Genomic DNA, 21,833 nt, shown 5'->3' with positions numbered 1-21,833 from the left:
CTCAACTGAGATTAGAAAAATGGCTTAGTAATGAATACACTTTAACAGTTCATTGAGTCTATGAATAAAAGGAAGCAATAACAAGAGTGACTGCTCTACACAAACCTTGCGGTGAAGAATGGTCTTCAGTTTCATCTCTTTGGGTCATTTGAGGAAAATATTTGCTTCCTGAAAAAGGATATGGTTGTGTGTGTGTGTGTCTGTGTGTTTTTTTTATTTTTATTTTTTTAAATGATTTTCATGATCCGCACACACAATACCTACTTAATATTGTGGTATTACACGACTAACAAATAGTGTAAATATCTCCAGTTTCTAATTCCTTTACTTGTTCACGCAAATTTAAGTCCTTAATTGAATTTAAAATGGGGATAGGGTTAGCTGGCCAACAGCTGTAATCTAGAAACAGCATTCTGGCACATAGCTACAGACTGCACGGAAAAAAGTAAAAACACTCCCCTTGCAAACCCAAATAAAGTAACAAGCAGCTAAATGAGTATGATGGAAGGCCAGTGTGTTTTCATTATGTCACACACTGTTTCCACAAGTGAGAAAACATGCATTGGAGTCAGGGCGGAGCATTTGTTTACTGGCCTAGCTGGAAGCAGACCAAATTCACCAATTCTGAACATTATCCAGACAGCCTTGATAGCTCCACTGTACTTCACTGATCATCAGAGATGGCAAAACTGTGAGTAGGAAGAATGCAGAAGCCCCTGGGGACCCTGGTAAATTTGACCACGGTGGGACAGCAAAAGGGCAAAGGGGAATCCAAACTGTGATGACAGCCTTCTTGTTCTTTGGCCAGTTTTTTTTTTTTGTTTACAGCTCAGGTTCGAAGTGGACGAACTGGACCAAACCACTGGGGTGATGCACTACTTGTACGAATAGCACAACTGGAAGGGACTAAATATTGCAGCTGCTTGTATGCTGAAATAACTGCACTCTGGGGGGTCCAGTCTTAATGTTCACAGTTGATAGTTGTTCATCTTTGTGACCTGGGGACTCCAGTAAAAATTTCACAGCCCTCTTGTGGTTAGTCTAGACAGCAAAATGTATAAATGTGTGTGTAATACTTTGAATAAGTATTTTTTAAATACAATTTAAAAGTATAATCAGTAAATAAGACTATTTTGGAGTAAGGCAAAATGGTTTGAAAGCAAGAAACAAATTTTTAATTTGGTGAAAATACACATTCCCCTTCAGACAGTGCAAACAATAGAGAAGTTTTTGAGAAACAAAAAAATTAACTTGAAGCAAAGTGTCTGTCACTGCAGCTTGCTGGTATGCAACTATGATGTTAATAATTAACTGTTTACTGCTGCACGTTTAATATTCTGTTTTCATGGTCAAATACAACCCATCCCATAAATTAAAAACCAAGGCATGTGGTGCAAACGCACAGGGCCCTGGTAGTTTCAGGAAGTGCATGCTTCCACCACTGCTCCGCCTACTGCACAATAAATGAGAGAAAATGCAAAAGAGGCACAGATTAAACTGAAACTTTGACCCACTCTCTAATCTTGCACTGTGCAATCCAGGTCAAACGCTTAGCCCAACGCTACTGCCTTTGAGAAGCTGAAAATCGATGTGGACAGTACACTGCAGTGGTCTGTGGTGGTTGGTGGCAGTGGTGGTGGATGGGATACTGAACTCTAGACCAGAGGGCCATGGGGCTTAAGTCCTCGATAAGGTACCACTGTTAACCTTGTGAGTGGAGCACCCTCCCTTTCCCTGGCAGGTGAAACAGGTTACAGAATTTACAATAAATGGAGCAGCAGGAGACCTTGCATAAGAACTTTTGCAGAGGAAAAGAATAAGAAATGTGACAAAAGATCCCAGCAGGATACATCTCCCCCCCCCCCACACACACACACACACACACCACCACCACCACAATCAGCAGTTCCAGGCCTGATATTGGACTAAGTTGGACTGCCTGTGATATAGTGGGATTCTGATATTCTGCAGGCAACTGGGTAAGGTAAAGTCTGCTGTATTTTATGGCTTTAAAAAAATCATTGCACGATAAACTTTCCAAATCACCAAACATCTGTTAAAGCTGTTACACAATAACCAGCCAGCTAGCTTTCCGAATACATCACTGGAGTTTTCATCCTATTCCAAATGTCTAAATACCATTTGTATTAATCAGCTATGTGTACCGAAGGAAATATTTCTCTAAAATGCCCATTTCAAATGTGGTTGGGCAGTTCTTGATAAGTTGCACATGCTGTAACATACAGGCAGATTGCAAGGTTTTTTTAATGTTCCTATTTCATATTAGACCTGTGCAATTTTGTTCAGTTGAAAATTATTGTGCTCTGCAGTTGCCACCCATTTCACTGCATTAACATGAGTAAAGGGAATGTAACTGAAAGGATATTTAGTTTCGTTTATTGATTTCTTTCCAGCATTTTCCGTGCCATTATATTTGTCCAAGTTCCTGTGTTCCAGTTGAATCAGAAATAAGATCACTTAATAGTGAGAGGATAGGCACTTATTTCTAACATGAATCCTTTGTGTATATTTAAGTCTGTGGTAATAATGAATCCGTCATAAATCAAAGGCTGGTGCATGATGTGTATAATATAGAAAAGTGAAACTGGGAATCATTAGTATGTTGAACAAAATGTTGACAGAGTAAAGCCAACGAGTTGGAATTAAGGGGGACGTTTTCTTTCTGATCAAAACGAGATCCCGATAGAAATATAATCTTTAAGTTTTAAAATATATTTAAAATACACGTTCTGAAATAAATTAGAAAAGTGTAACCAGATGCAAACAAATATTAAACATTTCCGCTTTGTAAATGTTAAATATTTACAATTCAAGTTAACATCACTGCATAAAGTGCTAGAAAACCACTGATTAATCGTTAGAAAAATAACATTAATGGCATGTTTTAGGAGGAAGATCATTGGGAATGACTTTAAGAATGTTTAATATATCCGAGGGTCATTCTGGACGTTTGCATACATTTCCATACGTTGTTGGGTTCCCGTTAGCACGAGCGTGTATATTGTTTCGTGAGTGTGTGTTGCAATGGTGTCCATGCGCCACTGGGCGAGTCGTTGTATCTCTCCCTTTTTTCTCTCGGAATAGGAGGAGAGAGAACTGGAGAAGAGCCGCCATTATTGGGAAGCAGGGGGAAAAAACACACTTGCACACACGTACACGCAGTCTGAAGTCAAACGCGCGTATTTGAGATAAAATATTTAAGAGTGGAATTGTTTAACATCGAAACAATTGCACCTGAATTTGAATCAAATGCCGTGAATGTATACGGGCAACTATGCATATTATGAGTACAACAAAGGAAATAATTGGTCAAAAAACAACGTGGTGAGCCCAGAGGAAGACTGTGAAACAAGCCGTTTTTAACGCCCCCTCCTTTCTTACAGGAAAAAAAATCCAGTGGACGAGCTATTTGAGGTCCTGAAGGATTTTTTGTGTTGTTTTTTTGTTTTGTTTAAACGCTGCGAAGAAGAACAAGAAGCAAAAATGGTACTGAAAACTTCAGTTTCTTGAAAATGGAGACTTGATTGAAAAACATAATCTTATCAATCATCCGAACGAAAAAAGGAAATACAGATTATCTTGTGACTGTTGGAGGTGTATTATTTTTTCTTCAGCTCTTTATTAATTTATTTATCGAGCCGGTCGGGGTTGCTGCCTGCGCGAGAGAACACCAGAGAAAGGACAGAACGAGAAGGGAGAGAAAGGAGGGTAATGCTATGGTATGTATTCGTCTTTTTTGCTCTCGATTAAATTAATGGACCTGAATAAGACGAGGAGATTATGACAAATTGATGAAAAGGAATTAAAACTAGGTTAGTCTGTGGTGTCGCGTATTGTAAACGGTCCGTCTGGGGGTTTTAAGTGATAATGTTTGGAATGAACGAGGTAGCCTAGCTAATAAAAAGTGAATCTCGGCTACATAGACAAGAAAAATGTGCAGCGAAGGGGTCTGCAATATTCCGTGGACTCGAGGCCTGGTGAGGCTTGGGATTTTATTTTTCTCTTGCGTAAAGAAAATTAAATTGCGTAATTAAACTGGGGATGGGATAATGTTTTAGTTCGTTCATTTGTCATAGCGACTTAGTACCTGCATTGAGCCAACAATGCCATTTTGGTATTTAGACTTTAATCAAGGGTCGACGTTTTCTCTGTATCCTTGGTTGGTTAATATCATTAGAAGTAGAATTGTGGGGGGTGGGGGCATAGCTAGCTTGTCATTATTTCAGTTTGCGATAATTATCAATACAACAATTGTCTATTCTCTTAATTGCCCACATTTCGGCCTATCAGATCTACGTGTGTTATGAGTATTTCGTTGCGGGTGTTTTACATGTCTGCAGTTGGTTTTTGATAAAATATTGTTAGTCATTGTGTACTGTTTGACCTAAAGGGCATTGTTTTTCGCTGTTCAGAGAAAACTCGGGAAACCTACCCGGCCCACTATTAGCCTATATATAGTTTTTGTTGTTTGAGCGCAATTGTGATTATTTTGCATTTACAAGGTTGGGTGAAAATAGGCTATAGCCTATCCGTTAGCCTATGTATCAGTTTCTTTGATATAAAATTAGTTTAATGTGGAAGTGAAATCGCTCAATGTCACTTGTGACGAGTAAGGCAATCACAGACTCTCTTTCCTAATTGACGCCTAATTAGAAACGTCAAGCGAAGAATAAACATAAAGTCGACGTAAAGCTGCAATGCCATAGAGTAGCCTGTTTGAATTAGTTGACAATCGTACTATCGAACATACACACCCGAAATTAGCACGTCTGCCTCCTCGCCCACCGAGAGAAAAAGGCAGGGGGGAGGTTTTTTTTTTCTCCTCCTCACTGTTCTCTCGGTTATGGTATAAACCGCAGGCCGAGGGGTAAGGGCAGGGTGTTGTGCATGTTTCTGATCAGTCGAAATGTTTCATGCGTTTATTTCGCTTTCGCGGCACACACAGGACGTGGGCCTACAGCAGCATAGCGAAATCGACTGATAGGCTAAACGTGGGGATTACACACGGGGGCCCCTCAAATATGTAGGCTAATAAATTATTATTTAACCCGCATGATCCGAAAACGGGAATTCTCTCGGAAGCGGATGTGGAGATTGCGTCGTTTAGGCTACCTCGTGTTTTCTAGTCAAGTTTTTTTTTTTTTTTTTTTTACCCCTTTGCCATTGTTACGAGCTAAAATGGAGCACAGGAATATCCCACGTTTTGCATGTTAAATTGTGACCCCGCTCCTTTTCATTGCACACTACATTATCTGTTGTTTGTGAGACGGTCGAGACTATGTTACGATTTAAACCAGAGCCAACTAACAACGCCGCCTAATATTTTCAAACAAATCTAATTTAAAGACAAAAGGATATTGCTGCGTTGTTACCACGTTGGATCATTTACAGTATTTATAAACTGGCATACTTTGAAGAGGCACCGTGCCAGAGAGGTTCTCGAGTCTGCATTGTGACCACTCCTTGGGTAGACGGAAGTGGCCATCGCTAAGATCTGCAGAACTTCATACCGCGGTAGTCGGGAGTCCTTTGCGCAGCCGTTAGGCCTATTAATATTTAGGAAAAGATGCAGGTTTTTTTTTTTTTACATTTTCCGTGTTGACCGACTGCAGTGTTTTGGCGAGCACCCCGGAGCCCCGCTCTGTTAATAAATGTCATGGTTTGTTTTTCGCTTGTGTTGATTCCCATCAGTATTTGTTGACAGATACTTATAGGTCTTGTTCGACAGTAAAGCTGTCAGGCCTGGTGATTTGTTCGTAGCTCACAACAAACACTTACTTGTTGCTAATATCCAATCTAAATGTCATTACATTTTGCCCCCGTACCGCTTCACCAGCCTCGTGGCGCTTTCACCAATATACATTTGTCAAGTTAAAATTCTGTATATTGTTTGTTCAATAAATAGCGTTCCTAGTTGGGGGAAGCAACTATTGCGTGCATGTTGTCTATTTGGGATGTGCAGCAGGCTCATATATTGAAAGCACTTGGGTCACGTCAATAGCTGATAAGTTGGTGGTTTCGAATGCTTAACTGACTTGAGGTTTGAATAATTTTTACGCGAATGGCATTTGTCAAATGCTATTCTGGCTGTGGCACAAGAAGGGGATGTTCTGTTCAAGGACCACTAAAATAGTTGATGTATTTGGACATCGGCGTTTACTTTCGCTGCTGCTTTGTGAGCATGCTTGAACTCTGTTGAAATGAGTCCACGTATGACCACTGAGGCAGGCTGTCAAAAGTTTATCAAGTCAGGGACAAAAAGATAAGAATGGTAGGGTGGAGAAAAGTGCCCTTCAATTGAACTTTACTATGTGGCCAAGATATTTTTTGTGTGTATTATCATGCAGTTAGTGTCACATTTAACTTGGATGGTTTGGAATTGTTCTGAAAAGATGGATGCTAGATGGGTGGCTTAGCCTATCAGGCCTTCCAGGAACCCTGCAATGTCTCATTTGTGGAGAAAAGACACATTATCTAATTCTTTCTCATGTGAACTTTGCTCGACAAAGGGAAGTGCCGTAAACACAACATCTAACAGCTGTTCGGTGTAAGCAGAATTCTGCTGAATGTAACCAAACTGGTTACTACCCTTTGAACAGTCACATAGGGTGTGACGTTTAATACAAGCTTTACATTTTGTAGGTTTGTATATTTTGCACTGCAGCGGTTGCAGTGTGTTTGCCCCGTATTTGATAACCTTAACCTGACAACAAATAATGATAAGACGTCAACTTTATGTTATGGTTCAACCTGCATCCAGTCGCCTGATTCGCCGAGGATGAAGGTGACGCAGGTGCGCAGGTTTCAAATGGCCTGATGTTCTTCCTCAATGTGTGACAAAGCTACTCGGAATCTGTTTCAGAAGACAGCGTGAAAGCTACCTCTCTGGTGTTCTCCAAAATGTCACCAGTAGCCGAGCAGGCCGTTTGTCACTTAAGGTACTAGTGGAGTGCAAGGCTGTGGTTCCCGCCTGGGGAGATGAAAGGAGATGGTGGCAGCTGCTCTTGCTGAGTTAGGAGGAGGGAGCCTGGATCCCTCGCTCTGAAAGGCATCTTCTGCAGTGGTGGCCCTGAGAACGTGATCCGTCTCAAGGGTGAAGGGCCCGCTCTTGAGATTGTTTCTGCTCCTGGGGATAAAAAACGAGCTCTTCCCCAGCCCCCTGGCACGAGGATGATCACCTCTCCAGTGCAGAGGATTGTGGGAAATGTAGTCCCAAACATACCACACTAGTGATGCAAAAATGCCCTCACGTCATCATGGAGCTTTTGGTTGTTCCTTTTATTAAAGTGGCTGAGCCAAATATGGCCACTCCACCCTCCCTGCCCTCGAGGTACCCTCGCAGATGGTAGAATTTCAGTGGACCTACTCCACCGCCCTACCCCACCCAGCCCAAATCCTCATGTGTCTCTGTATTTGAGAGGGATGATGCCCACGAAGGTAGAAGCACTCTTGTTGAGAAATGCATTCCGTCTTTCGTCACCCTCTGCCCAGTCGTGAAAGTTTTGGTCAGTGGGGCACTATGTCGTCTTGATTATCATCAAGCGGGATTTGGCTGTTCGGACACGTGCCTTGTGTCATCACTAAATGGCTGCTTGGATCATTTGTTCAAATATTTCTTGATGAACAAAAACAATAGAATAAAAATCCATGTTTATTATCGTTCTTCATGGACAGTAATAACCATGAATTTTCCTGTCTGAGTGTGGTGGTTGATGCCATCACTTTGCAATGACTCACTATTTATACAAAATAAAGTTCTGTAGACTGCAGTGGGAATTGAGGCAGGGGACAGTGATATTCCATCTTGGGAACTATAGAATATTTGAATCAGGTTAATGGTAGTGCACATCTGCAATAGTCAGTTTTATTTGTGGCAGGCCATAGCTTGAAATGTAATGTTTTGTGGAATAAATGTGAGAGAGTATTGTGGTTTGGCCTGTTGTGTTTCCTGTCCCTAATGCCTTGGATTCAGGGGAAGGAAGAATGAATGAATACATAATTGAGTAAATGAATGTTACATGCTGTGGTGGCAGAGGTATGTTGCTTTGTCAGTCTGCCCTGTTCAGGTGTGTGCTTTTTGAATGGGGACACTTGCAGTCTTTAGCCTCAGATGAAAGCCAGAATGTGTGATCTCACTGCAGCCAGAAACCTGGCCCCGCCCGTGATCAGGTTCTACGGGAGCCAGTCACAAACTGGTCAATGTGTCGTTTTCAGCGGCAGAACCAGCCCCCAAGCGTGCACACACACGGCAGTGCGCAGCCACGCCCCTGTTCTTCTGTGGTCGGTGGAGGTGTGGGTGCTGGCGACTATGGTCTCCCTCCCTTTCTAGGATCAGCGTTGTCTTCACGCTTGTAATAGAGCATGTTGGGATACGAACATGCTCTATTACAAGAAAGCTGATCCTAGATCAGCGCTTCTAGCCTGAGATAATTTATGAATACAGACCCTGATCTCACCTTATCACTGCTTTGAGATGATGTCATTGCAGCCACAAGTAATTGGTATCGTGTGTTGTGATTGGACAGCACCTCTACTTTGGTAAAGCAATTCTCAAACACACTCAAAACTGCAAAGAGTAGGGGGTTCCTCATTGTCCTTAAGAACACTGTGTCTGGCCCTCTTATTGCGCCCCCCCCCCATTAAAACTGGGTAAATAATTCCTCCCTCTCAGTCTTAGCTGATGTGTGCGGAGTATTGTGGCACAAAATGGCTGCCGTGCAACACCTACCAGGGTTAGTAGTGGTTGAAATGAATTTACCATTTTTCAGCAGGAATTGATGGTGCTGTATTCATGTAGTCTGTTGTAGTTATTATTTGTAGTGGAAAACCTACGCTTATGCACTGTAGTATTTGGTGGGATGGGCAAACATCACAAAGTCCTGACCTCCATATTTGTTGTGAAGCCTTGAAGAGCAAATGAGTCAGCTACAAGGAAGTGATGTAATTCCCAAGCGTGAGATCGGGAATGTGATTATTTTTCCCTTTTGGCTTTGGACCTGGGTCTTTAGCTCTTTGTCCTAACCGGGCCCCGTCATTCATAAATAACGTCAGAGTAGAAGAGCTGATCCTGGATCAGTTTTGCCTTTTGCTTACAAAATGTATGGAATTGGAAGATTGACCAGACAAGCCTGATCTGAGATCAGCGCTCCTGCTCTGAGACACTGTAGGAATATGGGTGTGGGTCTCTTTTTGGGAAACTACCCGTGGGTTTTGAGGGCTAGACAACTTGCTTGGCTGGCGAAGGTTTGGATAGTGGCGTTGGACACTGGTGCAATCGGCCAGTCGGCCGAGTTTTCTGCCCCAGTTGAAGGGGAGGAATGTAGCGTAGCACTGAAGAGCATGTGAGTCCACTACAGAAAATGATGTCATCCCCGCCCCAGTCTGGACAGGGCTGTGATTTGTTCCCTGTTCTGGGGACCTGGGCTGTTTGGCTCGGCGAGCGAATCGTATTTCTTGTCAGGGGCTCTGCGCTGCCCGGGTTGCGAGGGCCCGAGTTTGACTCCCCGCCCGTTTCTCGCTCCGGCTACGTACACAAGCTGCTCGCTTTGCGTCGGGTCGTATATTTCCCCCGACCGGCCAGGGACGGACGCGCCAGGGTGCTGCGGAGAGAGGCCGTTGCTCAACCGTGACGTTGTTAAAATTCCTTGAGCCTGGAAGGCCTCCTCCTCCTGCTGCTCATCTTAGCTTCCTGCCCTTGTGGTGCGTCAGATTCCAAAATGCAGGAAGCTTTAAAACGTGGTGCACTTTGCCCCTCTGCCTGGGGCTCTATGTGATGGCGGTGGGGCGGAGCTAATGATCATGTGACTGGCTGTTGTCAGCTGGCCTCAAGAAACTGTCATGTCCAGATTCCTGTTCTGAGTGGTCAAAATTCTAACATCTTTGTTCTGAGTTAACCAGGTAGTTATCTTCAGAGATAAAAATCATTATGTTTGCTGCTATATTTCATATTTGTGTAGAAATCCTCATTAGGGATAAGGCGATTTAACGACTTTGTATTCACTATCGGTGTTTTATTTCCTGAGCAAAAAATAAAATTTAGATTTAAAGTAGAAGCCTGTGTTTAATAAAGCAAGGAACCAATTATAGCAGCTTTAGAATTTAGAGGACAGATTATGTAGCTGCGCCTTGAATGGTGGCCTTGTTTGAGGCAGGATTAAATGGAAAAACTGCATTCTGCAATGAGCGCATTTGAGTTTCCGTCAGGAGGCAGGCTGCAGTCGCGCTAGCCCTCGCTAACGGCGTTTGTCTTTAGCAGATTATCGGAGTCGCTCGACAGGCTGCGCGGGACGGGCAGGGGGACGGGGGGCTCTTCCCGAAACGATGGCGGCTGTCCACCGCAGGGAGGGCCCTGATGACCCCCCCCCCCCCCCCCCCCGGTGGACTTTGTCCTCCGTTCGCCATTTTCAGAGTGGCCCGCGGATAAATCGATGAGGCAGAGTGGTTACGAGCAGGCCAGCCAGTGGCGGTAACTGAAACCAGAGTTCAGCGTTTGTCCACACACACACACACACACACACACGCTCACACACAGATGAGTTGGTATGCGCTGTCAGCTGAGGTCATGTGGCCTCAGAGTGTCTTTACAGTGGAGGAGGGGGTAGGGCTGGGGGTGGGGGTATTGCAGGTTCCTGTGTGAGTTCATAAAGGGTTTTCACAGGGTGGGGGGGGGGGGGGTCGTCAGATGTAAGCAGTTTGACTCGGTTTCGGGCGCATAGTGGATATCATTGTCCCTGACTCCACATGATTTCCCAACCCTGTGCTTTCTGGTATGGGGAAAGGGTCGGAGACGCGCTGCGTCTGATTGGCCGGCGGGTGAAAAAGGCGGAGACTGTGTCTTCCCCGGCACGCGGCGGATCGGGGCAGAGCCCTGCCCTCAGCTTGCTGCAGTGCTGCTGTGGCTTCGATTGCACCAGAGGGAGGGAGGGACGGAGGGAGAGACGGACGGAGGGAGGGAGGGAGGAGGGCAGAGGCGGAAGAGAGAGCGGGAGGGAGAGGGATGCACGCTGGCCTGCTGTAAGCCTTTATTCTTCGCATGGTGGTCATGTCCCGTGCTGCTTTCCCCGTGCGCTTCCCAGCATTGCAGTGACGTGATGGGATGTTCATTATTGGCCTGTGTCCTTTGCTAGTTGCACTGTAGCCATTCATGCAGGTGCATGCATTTATTTGTGTGTGTAGCAGCACCTATAGCTGTCTGTACATATTGTGTGCATTTGTGTATGTAGTATTGTGGTTAGGGAACTGGGCTCGTTACTCAAAGGGTTCAATTCCAGCTGGGACTCTGCTATTGTGCCCTTGAGCAAAACTACTTTACCTGCACAGCTTCAGTAAAATATCCTGCTGTGAATGAATTGTATGCAAAAAAGGCAATCTGTGCTAGTTTCTCTGGATAAGAGCGCCTGCCAGCAATGTAAGTGTGTGTGCGTGTGTGTGCGCGCATGCGCGTGTGTGTGTGTGAGAGAGAGAGTGTGTGTGAGAGAGTTCTTTTGGATAAACTGTGAGTATCCAGATTTCCACCCTATCATACCATAACTGAAAAATACAGAGGTATGAGGTATGCAGTTTTGAAAGGTGATGGCGCATTAACACACTTGTAGTTCCAAGAAGTCTTCATGATTCACTGCGTTGACATCGCCTTTATTATCGTAAACACTTGAGAATAGAATTCCTGCGGTAATGCTGCTGCCACCTATAATTGAACAGAAAGCTTGCTGCTGTAGTCGGGTGTCCTGTGTGAAGGACTCTACACAGGGAGGTAAACGCTGGCCACCTTGGCTACACTGACAGACTGGCAACTTGTGGTTTCAGATAAAAATGTAGCTGGTGACGCGCACATTTATTTCTGCGCGACGGTTTTATATTGTGTCTCACCGGTGACACGTCCCTTCACATTCTGTTCCCCCTCTGTGGTGGGGAGAAAGGCATATTTATACTTGGCTGTCTGCGCCTTGCCTAGCACAGGCTTCACCCAGGTGTAGGCCGCACACTCCATTCCCGGTTTACTATTCCCGGCTGTTTGTGTTTAACGCAGTCCACGTTCCTCACTGAAGTCTCTCCTTAGCGGTAGCTAGCTTGGTCAATGTGTTAGCTAACATGGTGCCATACTTGCCATGTTTGACTGCTTGATTAGTGCAAATTGCGTACTGCAGCTGGAGTATATTACTGTTTCCATAGAAACTCCCTCTATCAATGGGGGGGAGGGGGGTGGTTTTGTGTGCCAGTGGCCCAGTGCATCTTGGGAGAGTGATTGGAGGAGATTAGAATGCCTACTGTATGGAGAGAGGAAAAAAACAAAAACAAATGCGCAATATCAAAATGCAGGGCTGTCATGTTCCTCATGTGGCCACCGTAAGTGTTCCATAGTCAGTCGGTGTTCTAGAGCTCCATTGCTGTACCTGTAGTGATTGTTACATCAACATTAGAATGTCCAGTTAAGAACAGTGTAATTACATATTTGTGATGTCACACTTCAAAGGGTTAAAGTGTTTTTTTAAACCTTGCTGCTGCATGGACTGAGCCTGAGGTTTTCAGGTGTTGTCTTTCCATGGCAGATTACCTCATCTTTGAGTTTCCCTTTATACTGTGGTATAAAGCCAATGCACTGCCACACTGGAGCAAGTCCTGGGCCCCCATCTGGCTTTTTTACTCCTTTTTGATCCACTAGCTGATAGGATCACTTGCATAAACAGTAATTTGATCCCACAGTATCGCGTTGTGTGTGTGTCACCATGACACGCTTTTAAACAGAGGCAGTGCTTTATGAGGAGATGCTTCTAAGTAACACTTATTAATGTACACGCTACGAACACTGTGTGCTGTTTGGGTGGTATTGAAATAACAGTCTGTATTTTTACATTTTGTAGTATATTGTCGGATTTCAGCCCAGCCCTAGTGTGTGTGTGTGTGTGTGTGTGTGACTCAGCGTTTTAACATGAAAGCTGACTGTCTGGAAGGCAGAGAGGCAGACAGAGCGAAGCGGGGAGGCAGAGAGGGAAGAGGTACGACAGAGAGGCTCATGGGAAGACTGATGAGTGGAGGTAACATTTATCAGTTCCACCCACATTTCGCAGGCTCCCCTGAAGCTTGTGTCTGTCTGAGTGACTGTGTGTGTGTGTGTGTGTGTGTGTGTGTGTGCGTGTGCGTGCGCGCGCGCGTGTGTGTGTGTGTACATACCCCTGTGTCATGGTTTCTGGCGAATAGTGATTGATAGCCACTTTAGAAGGGCTCTCCCACCTCCTGGATATCTTCGTTATGATAGGATATTATGCCATGCCTGTCACGTCTCTGTCATTTGACTTGCTGTCTCTTCCTTGGTTGCCGTGGCTGCGGTTGCATTTATGTAAGAGGTGCAGAAACCTGGTGCTGCTCCCTGCGGTGTTCACAGGGGAGGGAGGGGGGCGGGGTTTGCCCTGCAGAGATGAGAATATAGGAGTGTCTCTTTCTCTCTCTTTCTGTTTTTGTGTCTCTTCACTCTGCCTTTGTGTCTGTCTTCTCGTTTTCCAACTCTCTGTCCACCTCCTCCTTTCTCAGTCTCTTTCAGCTTCCATTTCTCTCCGTCTGTCTCTCCCTCTCTCTTTCTGTCTGTGTCCCTCTCTTTCTCTCTCCCCGTTTTTATTGTGTTGTTCCTCCCTCCCGTTTCAATCCCCCCCCCCCCCCCCGGTTCTCCTGGCTGTGATTTTGCGCGGGGGGGGGGGGGGGGGGGGGGCGGGGTTAGACTGCACCGGGTCTGCCGGTTGCCCGGGCGTTCCTGCAGGACCTGTCACTCAGGCTGCGGAGCTGGGGGCGGGGCTGTGAGGGGGGAGAGTGCCTCTGGATCAGCACCAGCATGCCTGGCAGGGGTACGGGGGCTGGGGGGGTATTCACCACGTTTCCCCCCACAATATTAATCCACCTTTACCTGTCATGCCTGGGAGCTGAGGGATCTGATTGGTTGTCATATCTGAGAGCATATGTGTATCCAGAGAGCCATTCTAAGAGACAGAAAGCAGCTTTGAGTGACAGTTGTCAGGTTTGGTGTATTAGGGGAATATGGGACGTGTATTTCACTGTTGTCCCTAATGTTAGTGCTGTGGTGCAGACTGTTGTCCCTAATGTTAGCGCTGTGATGCAGACTGTTGTCCCTAATGTTAGCGCTGTGGTGCAGACTGCTGTCCCTAATGTTAGCGCTATAGTGCAGACTGTTGTCCCTAATGTTAGCGCTGTGGTGCAGACTGTTGTGCCTAATGTTAGCGCTGTGGTGCAGACTGTTGTCCCTAATGTTAGCGCTGTGGTGCAGACTGTTGTCCCTAATGTTAGCGCTGTGGTGCAGACTGTTGTCCCTAATGTTAGCGCTGTGGTGCAGACTGTTGTCCCTAATGTTAGCGCTGTGGTGCAGACTGTTGTCCCTAATGTTAGCGCTGTGGTGCAGACTGTTGTACCTAATGTTAGCGCTGTGGTGCAGACTGTTGTACCTAATGTTAGCGCTGTGGTGCAGACTGTTGTGCCTAATGTTAGCGCTGTAGTGCAGACTGTTGTCCCTAATGTTAGCGCTGTGGTGCAGACTGTTGTCCCTAATGTTAGCGCTGTAGTGCAGACTGTTGTCCCTAATGTTAGCGCTGTGGTGCAGACTGTTGTCCCTAATGTTAGCGCTGTAGTGCAGACCGTTGTCCCTAATGTTAGCGCTGTGGTGCAGACTGTTGTCCCTAATGTTAGCGCTGTAGTGCAGACTGTTGTCCCTAATGTTAGCGCTGTGGTGCAGACTGTTGTCCCTAATGTTAGCGCTGTGGTGCAGACTGTTGTGCCTAATGTTAGCGCTGTGGTGCAGGCTGTTGTCCCTAATGTTAGCGCTGTGGTGCAGACTGTTGTACCTAATGTTAGCGCTGTAGTGCAGACTGTTGTCCCTAATGTTAGCGCTGTAGTGCAGGCTGTTGTCCCTAATGTTAGCGCTGTGGTGCAGACTGTTGTACCTAATGTTAGCGCTGTGATGCAGACTGTTGTACCTAATGTTAGCGCTGTGGTGCAGACTGTTGTGCCTAATGTTAGCGCTGTAGTGCAGACTGTTGTCCCTAATGTTAGCGCTGTGGTGCAGACTGTTGTCCCTAATGTTAGCGCTGTAGTGCAGACTGTTGTCCCTAATGTTAGCGCTGTGGTGCAGACCGTTGTCCCTAATGTTAGCGCTGTGGTGCAGACTGTTGTGCCTAATGTTAGCGCTGTGGTGCAGACTGTTGTCCCTAATGTTAGCGCTGTAGTGCAGACTGTTGTCCCTAATGTTAGCGCTGTGGTGCAGACTGTTGTCCCTAATGTTAGCGCTGTGGTGCAGACTGTTGTGCCTAATGTTAGCGCTGTGGTGCAGGCTGTTGTCCCTAATGTTAGCGCTGTGGTGCAGACTGTTGTACCTAATGTTAGCGCTGTAGTGCAGACTGTTGTCCCTAATGTTAGCGCTGTAGTGCAGGCTGTTGTCCCTAATGTTAGCGCTGTGGTGCAGACTGTTGTCCCTAATGTTAGCGCTGTGGTGCAGACTGTTGTGCCTAATGTTAGCGCTGTGGTGCAGGCTGTTGTCCCTAATGTTAGCGCTGTGGTGCAGACTGTTGTACCTAATGTTAGCGCTGTAGTGCAGACTGTTGTCCCTAATGTTAGCGCTGTAGTGCAGGCTGTTGTCCCTAATGTTAGCGCTGTGGTGCAGACTGTTGTACCTAATGTTAGCGCTGTGATGCAGACTGTTGTACCTAATGTTAGCACTGTGATGCAGACTGTTGTCCCTAATGTTAGCGCTGTGATGCAGACTGTTGTCTCTAATGTTAGCGTGGTGATGCAGACTGTTGTCCCTAATGTTAGCGCTGTGGTGCAGACTGTTGTACCTAATGTTAGCGCTGTGGTGCAGACTGTTGTACCTAATGTTAGCGCTGTGGTGCAGACTGTTGTGCCTAATGTTAGCGCTGTAGTGCAGACTGTTGTCCCTAATGTTAGCGCTGTGGTGCAGACTGCTGTCCCTAATGTTAGCGCTATAGTGCAGACTGTTGTCCCTAATGTTAGCGCTGTGGTGCAGACTGTTGTCCCTAATGTTAGCGCTGTGATGCAGACTGTTGTGCCTAATGTTAGCGCTGTGGTGCAGACTGTTGTCCCTAATGGTAGCGCTGTAGTGCAGACTGTTGTCCCTAATGTTAGCGCTGTGGTGCAGACTGTTGTCCCTAATGTTAGCGCTGTGGTGCAGACTGTTGTGCCTAATGTTAGCGCTGTGGTGCAGACTGTTGTCCCTAATGTTAGCGCTGTGGTGCAGACTGCTGTCCCTAATGTTAGCGCTATAGTGCAGACTGTTGTCCCTAATGTTAGCGCTGTGGTGCAGACTGTTGTCCCTAATGTTAGCGCTGTGGTGCAGACTGTTGTCCCTAATGTTAGCGCTGTGGTGCAGACTGTTGTGCCTAATGTTAGCGCTGTAGTGCAGACTGTTGTGCCTAATGTTAGCGCTGTGGTGCAGACTGTTGTCCCTAATGTTAGCGCTGTAGTGCAGGCTGTTGTCCCTAATGTTAGCGCTGTGGTGCAGACTGTTGTACCTAATGTTAGCGCTGTGATGCAGACTGTTGTACCTAATGTTAGCGCTGTGGTGCAGACTGTTGTACCTAATGTTAGCGCTGTGGTGCAGACTGTTGTGCCTAATGTTAGCGCTGTGATGCAGACTGTTGTACCTAATGTTAGCGCTGTAGTGCAGACTGTTGTCCCTAATGTTAGCGCTGTGGTGCAGACTGTTGTCCCTAATGGTAGCGCTGTAGTGCAGACTGTTGTGCCTAATGTTAGCGCTGTGGTGCAGACTGTTGTCCCTAATGTTAGCGCTGTGGTGCAGACGTTGTCCCTAATGTTAGCGCTGTGATGCAGACTGTTGTGCCTAATGTTAGCGCTGTGGTGCAGACTGTTGTCCCTAATGTTAGCGCTGTGGTGCAGACTGTTGTCCCTAATGTTAGCGCTGTGGTGCAGACTGTTGTCCCTAATGTTAGCGCTGTGGTGCAGACTGTTGTCACTAATGCTATCACAGTGGTCTTGGTGAATGCTGTAGACGCACATCAGGCGGACCTGACAGTCAGTTCTGGAATTGTTGGCAACACTGTAAGCATCACCTTGGATACTGTAAGCACACCTCCACCTACGGGAGAGAGAGAGGCGCTGGCTGATTTTAATTAAAGCTGGCAGCTTTAATCGCAGTAATATAAACACAGAGGCAAGGGGGGGGGGGGGTTGGAAGCGCCAAGGCGCACGGTCCGTAGGCCCCGGCAGCAGGTTCGCCCCGGCTGCCCGTTTCTAGGGAAGCGCAGAAGGTTGCGTCAGCTTTCTGTGGTTGCTTGGGAATGTGGATGCGTTCCACCTTTGCCGGAAAGCTTCGGTCTGGGCTGCCAGGCTGCCAGGCTCTGGGCTCTTGGCCTTTTCAAGGCCTCAGGCCTCAGGCTGCCACAGCCGGGGCTATGTCCACCGCTCCCGCAGAGCCGTCTGTCTGTCCATCCAGCTGCCTCTGCGCTGGAGCAGTACCAGAGTGAGATGGAGCGGGCTTGCATACACACCAACACACTCACACACTCACACCAACACGCACACACACACAGACACTCACCAACGAACTCACTCCAACACACACACACACACACATTCAGAAATGAACTCCCACCAGCACACACGTACGCCAACACGCACATACAGTCATACATGAAAGCACACGCGCACATAAGCATACACATGCACACAGTGACCTGCATATACACACATGCAGGCGTACCCGTACACACGGATGGACCCGCGGACACACAAAGGTGCGGATAGAAGGAGGCAGATAAGACCTTCCATGCGGTTTCCTCGTTCCCCACCCCAGTGCACATGCATGGGCCAGCTTCAGCCAATTTAATCCAAACGTCAAAATATTTTTACCTTCAATTCCTGTTCCTGGGTCTTTTTTTTAAATTTTTTTTAAAGCTGACAGAAAAATGCTTTGCTGACAAAATAGCTCTTTAAGACCATTACATTAGGATTATGATCCAATTATGTTTTTTTTTTTACAGTTTGCCTTCTATTACCAGCCAAATGAAGGCACACTTTGATATAATTAACCCACATCCCAGTCAAGGCAGTGTGCAGCCACCTGGGGTGTCTTCAGTCAGCTCCAGCTTCTTTTGCATGTCATTCAACTTAATACCACTCATTTTCAGCTTTTAAGGATTCATATTTAACGATGAGTTTTCATTCATCCTAATTCCATTCACAGCGTAAGAAACCGGGGTTGCGTTCCTACTTCAAGCTGCCCTATGATGCGTTCCCTTGTGGACACGCCCACTTTTTGTGGATATTGCTTTACTTTTCCCTTCAGCCCATGCGTTGAAAACTGAATCTGTAAAAATAGATCGCCGTACTCGCGTGTGGTGATGGGGAATGTTGAGGATAACATAACCGTGAATGAGGTCATGACCGTGTTCCGGTCATCTGGTCACGTTCTGACTCCGGTGCTGGAGGGCTGCGCTGTTTATTGGTGCGTTTCAGCACACAAGCGATTCATGCCCGTCACCGATTGGCTAGAGAGTCCGGACACGGTTCCAGACCCCACCGAAGCTTGCAGTCCTCCGGGAGCGTGGGTTTGCGTCCCCTGCCCTGAAGCCACGCTGAAGCAGCTCAGCGCAGACCGGCGTGGGTCGTCATGGACACCGTTGCCAAGCGCAGCAGCGATGGCACCCCTTTCCCGAGCGGCCGCTGGTAACGGGAGGTCATGGCGAAGCGCTGCCCGGCCCGGACGCGCTCCGCTGTGTCTGAGTGCCGCGGCGGCGGCGATGGATAACTCGGCCCCGCTAATCGATCGGCGTGCGCTGGGCTGCCGTCCGGGCTCCACTCGGCTGATTGCGCCCGCGCCACGGAGGAGCGGCCTGGAGGAGCGGCCAGGAAGTGCGGGTTTCTGAAAGGACGGGAACGCCGAAGCTCCGCCCACTTTTCAGCGCTTTATCACCTCTTTACTGCCGTTGCTGTTGCCATAACAGTCTTACCATCGACGTTTCAGTAATTGGCCCGTGTTGCCCGAGGCGGTTTGCTTGGCTTCTGTTTTATGCGCTGTCTGCTTACGTATGACCTTGATTTGACCTTGCTCACGGGTACAGCTGCAGCGCCCGGTGCGGGGTTTGAACCCACGAGCTTCGGCTGTCGAGACCCGATCAACTGCCTCACCCCATCAGCTTTTAAATAAAGTTTTTATTTACAGTTTGCAATAGGGCTGCGTGATATCAGATCGTATTTTTAAAGCGTAGTAGGAATATCCGCTGCCATGGGACTAATTGACGGTCTTTCGTAATTTTTTTCTTTAGTCATACCTGGTATGGTAGTAAACAGCCATGTGGAATGCTTCTGGAATAGGAATTAACGTCACTGATCGCTATTGGTTGCTGAGAAGACAGCCAATCAGCTGCATGTGATTGAAAAAGCAAATCATGATCACACAGCAGATTTACAGCCTTGCTGCTGATTGGCTGTCTTATCAGCTCCCAGTAGCGATCGGTGATGTTTTTTTTTTTATCCTGGAAACATTTCATGTGGCCTCTGACGTTTAGTTGTTTAGTTTAGTTTACTGCCACATCAGGTATGATTAAAAAAAAGACAACAGATTGTCTACATGCCCCATTGCAGCAATTATTATGCTGAAGAAATGGATTCAATATATCGTGCGGCTGTAGTTTGCTACACAAAGGAGTTTGATTTGTGGCGTCCTTTATAGCTGTGAATCATGCTCATTTGGTTGGGTTGGGAAAATCAAATAAACAACCAGTCATTTTGGTACTGACCCTGGGAAGGCGATGGGGACTCTGTGTACGTGGATGCAGCTCATGTTGGAACAGTGAGGGTTGTGCACTGCAACACGTTGAAGGCGGAATATTTTGGCTCGTCAGAGGCTGGGATGTGTGGTAATTATGTAGGCCGAAACCTGGGCCTTGGATGGGAGGCTGCAGTGTCCTTGATGTGCTCCTTTCTCTGGAAAGACGTTCGGGCATTTATGTAAGCTGTCGGGCAGATCTCTGCATGACAAAGCTGACTGCTGCTTTGCCTAGCCGAGCAATTTCAACTTTCAAGATAAGGGGTATAAAGAAAGCCGGGATTTATTGGGAGAAAAAAGGAAAGACCCAGCTTTACACACGACCGCACTCAGCCCCGCTGCTTACAAAATGGCTTCCGTCCTCCCTCTTGCACCTGCTTAACCTATCGTGATTTAAATTACCGGCGGATGTGCAAGTGGCTGTATTCGATCATCATGCCCTTTCGCACAAAGGGCAATTAGTGGTTTTGAGGTGGACCTGACACATCTAGCAAATGCAGAATTGGTTGAAAATGGTACACTTTCCCTTCACATATATATATATATTTTTTTTAAAACACTTGACAGTTATTAAAGTTAAAGTTTGATGCTAAGACGACGTCTTAACCTTTGTACTCTGAGGTGGACGCTGCTTGTGTTGAGTCACCAGGACAGGGACAGTTTGGCTGCTCTGAGCGCCGGCGGCGCAGCGCGGGTAGCGAGCGGTTTGATTTGGCAGGTGCGTCCCTCGGACCGCGCGGCGAGCGCTGCGCGGCGGCCTCTGTTTACTCGCCGCTCAGGTTGACCTCGGACACCGACGCCTAATCGGAACATCGCCCGAGGCATTAGCAGAACCGCACGTCGCCTCGGAAGCGTCCGCGAGGCTCATTAGCACCGGAGCGCGTGCTAGCACGGCGAGATTAAGCACCAGAAGGGCTCCAGGTGCGCCTGGGATGTCGGCTGCTCAGGAGGAGACCTTCTAATTGGCTTCCTCTGAAAACGACGGTTCGTTTTGGGTCCAGTCGATCGACGGGGTTCGCGGCGCAGAACTTTCTTGGCGCCGGAGAGGGGGGGGGTGGCGGAGCAGAACGCCCTCGCTTTGTGTCGCAACTTCCGCTGTGGGAATGCGGTCCGTCCGGTTGCGACACGGCCAGGAGATGGAGGCGGGAATGCGGTGGCGGGGAGGGGTGCTCTGGGTGCTGCCACAGCCCGGCCCGGCCCGGCGGAATGGACTGGATGAGACGGGCCATCGCGCAGTGATGAGGAGGCAGTTACACTGACACTGCTCCTCACAGGCATTCACTCACACACACACACACACACACACACTCACCCTCTCACTCACTCACTCACACACACACTCACACACACACACACGCACTCACACACGTCCTCACCCTCTCACTCACACACGTACACACACACTCACACATGCGCTCACTCACACACACACTCACCCTCTCACTCACTCACTCACATACATACACACACCCTCTCACTCACTCACACACATACATACACGCACTCACACACGCACTCACCCTCTCACTCACTCAATCACACACACACACTCACACACACACACACACACACACACTCACTCACTCACTCACTCACTCACTCACTCACTCACTCACTCACTCACTCACTCACTCACTCACTCACTCACTCACTCACTCACACACACACACACACTCACCCTCTCACTCACTCACTAACACACATACACACACTCACACACACACACACACACACACACACACACACACTCACCCTCTCACTCACTCACTAACACACATACACACACACACACACTCACACACACACACACACACACACACACACACACACACACACTCACACTCACACTCACACACACACACACACACTCACCCTCTCACTCACTCACTAACACACATACACACACACTCACACATGCGCTCACTCACACACACTCACCCTCTCACTCACTCACTCACTCACACACGTACACACACACTCACACACACACACGTGCACTCACTCACTCACA

The 21,833-nt window shown here is 47.3% G+C and overlaps 1 protein-coding gene across 1 annotated transcript in view; it reads left to right on the top strand.

Moving 5' to 3' along the window:
• The first annotated feature begins 3,062 nt into the window (after positions 1–3,062).
• Positions 3,063–21,833, top strand: part of arhgap35a (Rho GTPase activating protein 35a) — a 71,860-nt gene continuing 53,089 nt past the window's right edge. Inside the window, exon 1 of the mRNA XM_035383873.1 lies at positions 3,063–3,740. The gene's annotated coding sequence lies outside the window, so the exon portion shown is untranslated. The remainder of the gene's footprint in view (positions 3,741–21,833) is intronic.

Source organism: Anguilla anguilla, chromosome 12 (assembly GCF_013347855.1).
Source record: "Anguilla anguilla isolate fAngAng1 chromosome 12, fAngAng1.pri, whole genome shotgun sequence".
Classification (NCBI taxonomy): Eukaryota; Metazoa; Chordata; class Actinopteri; order Anguilliformes; family Anguillidae; genus Anguilla; species Anguilla anguilla.
Note: the sequence above shows the minus strand (reverse complement) of the source record. Positions and strands in the feature narration are given on the sequence as shown.